Below are 9,186 nucleotides of genomic sequence, written 5' to 3'. Positions count from 1 at the left end.
AACAGCCACCATACCTACCTATTATGGCATTTCCATAGCCATTCTGAGATATATTGCCATGCAACTTTCCGTCGTTCCGTTATTATGACACGCTTCATCATTGTCATATTGCTTGCATGATCATGTAGTTGACATCATACTTGTGGCAAAGCCACAGTTCATAATTCTTCATACATGTCACTCATGCATCATTGCATATCCCGGTACACCGCCGGAGGCATTCACGTAGAGTCATATTTTGTTCTAAGTATTGAGTTGTAAGTAAATAAAGTGTGATGATCATCATTATTAGAGCATTGTCCCAGTGAGGAAAGGATGATGGAGACTATGATTCCCCCACAAGTCGGGATGAGACTCTGGACGAAAAAAGAGGCCAAAAAGAAAAAGGGAAAAAAGAAAGAAGGCCCAAAAATGAGAGAAAAAGAGAGAAGGGACAATGTTACTATCCTTTTTCCACAATTGTGCTTCAAAGTAGCATCATGTTCTTCATATAGAGAGTCTCCTATCATATCACTTTCATATACTAGTGGGAATTTTTCATTATAGAACTTGGTTTGTATATTCCAATGATGGCTTCCTCAAAATGCCCTAGGTCTTCGTGAGCAAGCAAGTTGGACGCACACCCACTTAGTTTCTTTTGTTGAGCTTTCATATACTTATAGCTCTAGTGCATCCATTGCATGTCAATCCCTACTCACTCACATTGATATCTATTAATGGGCATCTCCATAGCCCGTTGATACGCCTAGTCGATGTGAGACTATCTTCTCCTTTTTGTCTTCTCCACAACCCACCATTCTATTCCACCATAGTGCTATATCCATGGCTCACGCTCATATATTGCGTGAAGATTGAAAAAGTTTGAGAACATCAAAAGTATGAAGCAATTGCTTGGCTTGTCATCGGGGTTGTGCATGATTTAAATATTTTGCGTGGTGAAGATAGAGCATAGCCAGACTATATGATTTTGTAGGGATAACTTTCTTTGGCCATGTTATTTTGATAAGACATAATTGCTTAGTTAGTATGCTTGTAGTATTATTATTTTTATGTCAATATTAAACTTTTATCTTGAATCTTATGGATCTGAACATTCATGCCACAATAAAGAAAAATTACATTGAGAAATATGTTAGAAAGCATTCCACATCAAAAATTCTTCTTTTATCATTAACCTACTCGAGGACGAGTAGGAATTAAGCTTGGGGATGCTTGATACGTCCCCAACGTATCTATAATTTTTGATTGCTCCATGCTATTATATTATCAATTTTGGATGTTAATGGGCTTTATTTTACACTTTTATATCATTTTTGGGACTAACCTACTAACCGGAGGCCCAACCCAAATTGCTGTTTTTCTGCCTATTTTAGGGTTTCGAAGAACAGGAATATCAAACGGAGTCCAAACGGAATGAAACCTTCGGGACGTGATTTTCTCAACAAACGTGATCCAGGAGACTTGGACTGGCCGTCAAGAAACAAGGGAGGAATGCACGAGGTAGGGGGGCGCGCCCTCCACCCTCGTGGGCCCTCCGTTGCTCCACCGACATACTTCTTCCTCCTATATATATCCGAGTACCCCCAAACATCCAGGAGCACCACGAAAACCTAATTCCGCCGCCACAACCTTCTGTACTCGAGAGATCCCATCTCGGGGCCTTTTTCGGAGCTCCACCGGAGGGGGCATTGATCATGGAGGGCCTCTACATCAACTCCATGGCCTCTCCGATGATGTGTGAGTAGTTTACGTTAGACCTACGGGTCCATAGTTATTAGCTTGATGGCTTCTTCTCTCTCTTTGGATCTCAATACAAAGTCCTCCTCGATTTTCTTGGAGATCTATTCGATGCAATCTTCTTTTGCGGTGTGTTTGTCGAGATCCGATGAATTGTGGGTTTATGATCCAAATTATCTATGAACAATATTTGATTCTGCTCTGAATTCTTTTATGTATGACTGGTTTATCTTTGTAAGTCTCTTCGAATTATCAGTTTGGTTTGGCCTACTAGATTGATCTTTCTTGCAATGGGAGAAGTGCTTAGCTTTGGGTTCAATCTTGCGGTGTTCGATCCCAGTGACATGAAGGGAACCGATACGTATTGTATTGTTGCCATCGAGGATAAAAATATGGGGTTTATATCATATTTCATGAGTTTATCCCTCTACATCATGTCATCTTCCGTAAAGCATTACTCTGTCCTCTTGAAGTTAATACTCTAGATGCATGCTGGATAGCGGTCGATGTGTGGAGTAGTAGTAGTTGATGCAGAATCGTTTCGGTCTACTTGTCTCAAACGTGATGCCTATATACATGATCATACCTAGATATTCTCATAACTATTCTCAATTCTATCAATTGCTCGACAGTAATTCGTTTACCCACTATAACACTTATGCTCTTGAGAGAAGCCACTAGTGAAACCTATGGCCCCCGGGTCTATCTTCCATCATATTAATCTTACAATACTTAGTTATTTCCTTTGTTGTTTATCTTACTTTGCATCTTTTATTTCTCTTTATCATAAAAATACCAAATATATTATCTTATCATATCTATCAGATCTCACTCTCGTAAGCGACCGTGAAGGGATTGACAACCCCTTTATCGTGTTGGTTGTGAGGTTCTTATTTGTTTGTGTAGGTGCGTGGGACTTGAGTGTGATCTCCTACTGGATTGATACCTTGGTTCTCAAAAACTGAGGGAAATACCTACGCCGCTTTACTGCATCACCCTTTCCTATTCAAGGGAAAACCAACGCAGTGCTCAAGAGGTAGCAAAAAGGATTTCTGGCGCCGTTGCCGGGGAGATTCGCGCCAAGTCAAGTCAAGATTTGACTCCCACAACGAGTCATTTCTGGCGCCATTACCAAGTCAAAATATACCAAGTACCCACCACAAACTCTTATCCCTCGCATTACATTATTTTCCATTTGCCTCTCGGTTTCCTCTCCCCCACTTCACCCTTAACGTTTAATTCACCCTCTTTTCCTCTCTCCCTCTCTTTCTGTTCCCCTTCTCTTTTTCTATTTTCCCTTTTTGCCCGTTTCTTGTTTGCTTGTGTGTTGGACTGCTTGCTTGTCAAAATGGCTCAAGATAATACTAAATAGTGTGACTTTGCCAATACCAACAATAATGATTTTATTAGCACTCCGATTGCTCCTCTTACCGATGCTGAATCTTGTGAAATCAATACTGCTTTGCTGAATCTTGTCATGAAAGATCCGTTTTCTGGCCTTCCTAGTGAAGATGCCGCTACCCATCTAAACAACTTTGTTAATTTGTGTGATATGCAAAAGAAGAAGATGTGGATAATGATATTGTTAAATTGAAGCTATTTCCATTTTCGCATAGAGATCGTGCTAAAGCTTGGTTTTTGTCTTTGCCTAAAAATAGTATTCATTCATGGAATAAGTGCAAAGATGATTTTATCTCTAAGTATTTTCCTCCCGCTAAGATCATCTCTCTTAGAAACGATATTATGAAATTTAAGCAACTTGATCATGAACATGTTGCATAATCTTGGGAGAGGATGAAATTAATGATACGTAATTGCCCTACACATGGTTTGAATCTTTGGATGATTATACAAAACTTTTATGCCAGATTGAATTTTGCTTCTAGAAATCTTTTAGATTCGGCCGCGGGAGGAACTTTTATGGAAATCACTTTAGGAGTAGCTACTAAACTCCTATATAATATTATGGTTAATTATTCTTAATGTCACACCGAAAGATCTACTAATAAAAAAGTGCATGCAATTGAAGAGATCAATGTTTTGAGTGGAAAGATGGATGAACTTATGAAATTGTTTGCTAATAAGAGTGCTACTACTGATCCTAATGATATGCCTTTGTCTACCTTGATTGAGAATAATAATGAATCTATGGATGTGAATTTTGTTGGTAGGAACAATTTTGGTAATACCGCGTATAGAGGTAATTTTAATTCTAGGCCGTTTCCTAGTAATTCTTCTAATAATTACGGTAATTCCTACAACAATTCATGTGGACATTATAATAAGATGCCCTATGATTTTGAATCTAATATTAAAGAATTTATCACTTCGAAAAAGAGTTTCAATGCTTTGATTGAAGAAAAAATGCTTAAGATTGATGAGTTGGCTAGGAACGTTGATAGAATTTCTCTTGATGTTGATTCTTTGAAACTTAGATCTATTCCACCTAAGCATGATATCAATGAGTCTCTCAAAGCCATGAGAATTTCCATTGATGAGTGCAAAGAAAGAACCGCTAGGATGCGTGCTAGGAAAGATTGCTTTTATAAAAGCATGTTCTTCTAGTTTTCATGATAATAAGGATGAAGATCTAAAAGTTATTGATGTGTCTCCTATTAAATCTTTGTTTTGCAATATGAATCTTGATAATGATGGGGCCGAAGATGAGCCACCTTTACCCAGAAGGCGTTTCAAAAATTCAGAGTCTTTAGATCTTGATACTAAAATTGTTAAAAGTGGGATTGAAGAGGTCAAAACTTTAAATATCAATGAACCAACTATTTTGGATTTCAAGGAATTTAATTATGATAATTTCTCTTTGATAGATTGTATTTCCTTGTTGCAATCCGTGCTAAATTCTCCTCATGCTTATAGTCAAAATGAATCTTTTACTAAACATATCGTTGATGCTTTGATGCAATCTTATGAAGAAAAACTTGAGTTGGAAGTTTCTATCCCTAGAAAACTTTATGATGAGTGGGAACCTACAATAAAAATTAAAATTAAAGATCATGAGTGTTATGTTTTGTGTGATTTGGGTGCTAGTGTTTCCATGATTCCGGAAACTTTATGTGATTTGCTAGGTTTCCGTGATTTTGATGATTGTTATTTAAACTTGCACCTTGCGGATTCCACTATTAAGAAACCTATGGGAAGAATTAATGATGTTCTTATTGTTGCAAATAAGAACTATGTCCTATTCTTCTTGGTAGACCTTTCCTTAGAACGATTGGTGCAATTACTGATATGAAGAAGGGAATATTAGATTCCAATTTCTGTTAAGGAAAGGCATGGGACACTTCCCTAGAAAGAAAATTAAATTACCTTATGAATCTATTATGAGAGTCACTTATGGATTACCTACCAAAGATGGCAATACCTAGATCTATCTTCGCTTTTATGCCTAGCTAGGGACGTTAAACGATAGCGCTTGTTGGGAGGCAACCCAATTTTATTTTTATTCCTTGCTTTTTGCTCCTGTTTAGTAATAAATAATTTATCTATCCTCTGTTTTGGTTGTGTTTTTTGGTTTTTGATTAGTGTTTGTGCCAAGTAGAACCGTTGGGAAGACTTGGGGAAAGTCTTTTTGATCTTGCTGTAAAAAACAGAAACTTTAGCGGTCACGAGAATTGCTGCCATTTTTATTTGGAAGGTGATATTTAGTTAATTATTTTTGAAGATGATTAATAGATAAATTACTCACTTCCAGAAATTTATTTTAGAATTTTTGGGGTTCCAGAACTTGCGCTAGCTACAGATTACTACAGACTGTTCTGTTTTTGACAGATTCTGTTTTTCTTGTGTTGTTTGCTTATTTTGATGAATCTATGGCTAGTAAAAGAGTTTATAACCATAGAGAAGTTGGAATACAGTAGGTTTAACACCAATATAAATAAAGAATGATTTCATTCTAGTACATACGTTGTTCCTACATATTCTATGAAGATCTTTATCGGTCAAACCGCACAACAACATACGTTGTTCCCTTTGTCATCGGTATGTTACTTGCCCGAGATTCGATCATCGGTATCTCAATACCTAGCTCAATCTCGTTACCAGCAAGTCTCTTTACTCGTTCTGTAATGCATTGTCCTGCAACTAACTCATTAGTCACATTGCTTGCAAGGCTTGCAGTGATGTGCATTATCGAGAGGGCCCAGAGATACCTCTCCAATACTCGGAGTGACAAATCCTAATCTCAATCTATGCCAACTCAACAAACACCATCGGAGACACCTATAGAGCATCTTTATAGTAACCCAGTTACGTTGTGACGTTTGATAGCACACTAAGTGTTCCTCTGGTATTCGAGAGTTGAATGATCTCATAGTCATAGGAACATGTATAATTTATGGAGAAAGCAATAGCAACAAACTAAATGATCATCGTGCAAAGCTAACGGATGGGTCAAGCCAATCACATCATTCTCTAATGATGTGATCCCGTTAATCAAGTGACTACTCACGTCTATGGTCAGGAAACATAACCATCATTGATTCAACGAGCTAGTAGAGTAGAGGCATACTAGTGACACTCTGTTTGTCTATGTATTCACACATGTACTAAGTTTCTGGTTAATACAATTCTAGCATGAATAATAAACATTTATCATGATATAAGGAAATATAAATAACAACTTTATTATTGTCTCTAGGGCATATTTCCTTGAGTCTCCCACTTGCACTAGAGTCAATAATCTAGATTACATTGTAATGATTCTGACACCCATGGAGTCTTGGTGCTGATCATGTTTTGCTCGTGAGAGAGGCTTAGTCAATGGGTCTGCAACATTCAGATCCGTATGTATCTTGCAAATCTCTATGTCTCCCTCCTTGACTTGATCGCGGATGGAATTGAAGCATCTCTTGATGTGCTTGGTTCTCTTGTGAAATCTGGATTCCTTTGCCAAGGCAATTGCACTAGTATTGTCACAAAAGATATGCACTAGGTATTACACCTAGATTGGATATGAACTCCTTCATCCAAACTCCTTCATTTGCTGCTTCCGAACCAGCTATGTACGCCGCTTCACACATAGATCCCACAATGACGCTCTGCTTGGAACTGCACCAACTGACAGCTCCACCATTTAATAAAAATATGTATCCAGTGTGTGACTTAGAGTCATCCGGATCAGTGTCAAAGCTAGCATCGATGTAACCATTTACGACGAGCTCTTTGTCACCTCCATAAACGAGAAACATATCCTTAGACCTTTTCAGGTATTTCAGGATGTTCTCGACCACTGTCCAGTGATCCACTCCTGGATTACTTTGGTACCTCCCTGCTAAACTAATAGTAAGGCACACATCAGGTCTGGTACACAACATTGCATACATGATAGAACCTATGGCTGAAGCATAGGGAATGACTTTTATTTTCTCTCTATCTTCTGCAGTGGTCGGGCATTGAGTCTGACTCAACTTTACACCTTGTAACACAGGCAAGGACCCTTTCTTTTCTTGATCCATTTTGAACTTCTTCAAAACTTTATCAAGGTATGTGCTTTGTGAAAGTCCAATTAAGCGTCTTGATCTATCTCTATAGATCTTGATGCCCAATATATAAGCAGCTTCACCGAGGTCTTTCATTGAAAAATTCTTATTCAAGTATCCTTTTATGCTATTCAGAAATTCAGTATCATTTCCGATCAATAATATGTCATCTACATATAATATTAGAAATGCTACAGAGCTCCCACTCACTTTATTGTAAATACAGGCTTCTCCAAAAGTCTGTATAAAACCATATGCTTTGATCACACTATAAAAGCGTATATTCCAACTCCGAGAGGCTTGCACAAGTCCATAAATGGATCGCTGGAGCTTGCACACTTTGTTAGCACATTTTGGATCGACAAAACCTTCTGGTTGCATCATATACAACTCTTCTTTAAGATATCCATTAAGGAATGCAATTTTGACATCCATTTGCCAAATTTCATAATCATAAAATGCGACAATTGCTAACATGATTCGTACGGACTTAAGCATCACTACGGGTGAGAACGTCTCATCGTATTCAACTCCTTGAAGTTGTCAAGTCGAGCTTTGTAGACAGTAACATTACCGCCAGCGTCAGTCTTCTTCTTGAAGATCCATTTATTCTCTATGGCCTGTCGATCATCGGGCAAGTCAACCAAAGTCCACACTTTGTTCTCATCCATGGATCCCATCTCAGATTTCGTGGCCTCAAGCCATTTTGCAGAATCTGGGCTCATCATCGCTTCCTCATAGTTCGTAGGTTTGTCATGGTCAAGTAACATGACCTCTAGAACAGGATTACCATACCACTCTGGTGCAGATCTTACTCTGGTTGACCTATGAGGTTCGGTAGTAACTTGATCAGAAGTTTCATGATCATTATCATTAGCTTCCTCAATTACTGGTGTAGGAATCACTGGAACTGATTTTAGTGATGAACTACTTTCCAATAAGGGAGCAGGTACAATTACCTTATCAAGTTCTACTTTCCTCCCACTCACTTCTTTCGAGAGAAACTCCTTCTCTAGAAGGATCCATTCTTAGCAACAAATATATTGCCTTCGGATCTGTGATAAAAGGTGTACCCAACAGTCTCCTTTGGGTATCCTATGAAGACACATTTCTCTAATTTGGGTTCGACCTTATCAGGTTGAAGCTTTTTCACATAAGCATCGTAGCTCCACTTTAAGAAACGACAACTTGGGTTTCTTGCCAAACCACAATTCATAAGGTGTCATCTCAACGGATTTTGATGGTGCCCTATTTAACATGAATGCAGCCGTCTCTAAAACATATCCCCAAAACGATAGCGGTAAATCAGTGAGAGACATCATAGATCGCACCATATCTAGTAAAGTACGGTTACGACGTTCGGACACACCATTATGCTATGGTGTTCCGGGTGGCGTGAGTTGTGAAACTATTCCGCATCGTTTCAAATGAAGACCAAACTCGTAACTCAAATATTCTCCTCCATGATTAGATCGCAGAAACTTTATTTTCTTGTTACAATGACTTTCCACTTCACTCTGAAATTCTTTGAACGTTTCAAATGTTTCAGACTTATGTTTCATTAACACTACAAAAAAAATACACTTCCGTGATGATACATGTTTGCCACAGTAGGTTGCTTTTTTGTCATGCATGTACATCCATGACAAATTTATGACAGAATCAAGATAGTCATACATGTGCTGTCGTAGAAGTGTTCCATGACATTACCAAAATTATCATCACGGAAGTGTCCACTTCCATGACGATAAATCGCGCGTCACAGAAGTGCTTTCGTCAAGGGTGACCGGCACATGGCATCCACCGTACCGGAACACCGTTAAGCTATCGGGTCGGGTTTTGGATCCGATAACCCGTTAACAGCCCCGACCAATGGGGATTTTCCACGTGTAAAATCATCATTGGCTGGAGGAAACACGTGTCGGCTCATCGTTGGGACAGATGTCAACCACTC

This window comes from Triticum aestivum, chromosome 3A, assembly GCF_018294505.1.
Source record: "Triticum aestivum cultivar Chinese Spring chromosome 3A, IWGSC CS RefSeq v2.1, whole genome shotgun sequence".
In the NCBI taxonomy this organism is placed as follows: Eukaryota; Viridiplantae; Streptophyta; class Magnoliopsida; order Poales; family Poaceae; genus Triticum; species Triticum aestivum.
The sequence above is the reverse complement of the archived record's forward strand: the minus strand, read 5'-3'. Positions refer to the sequence as shown.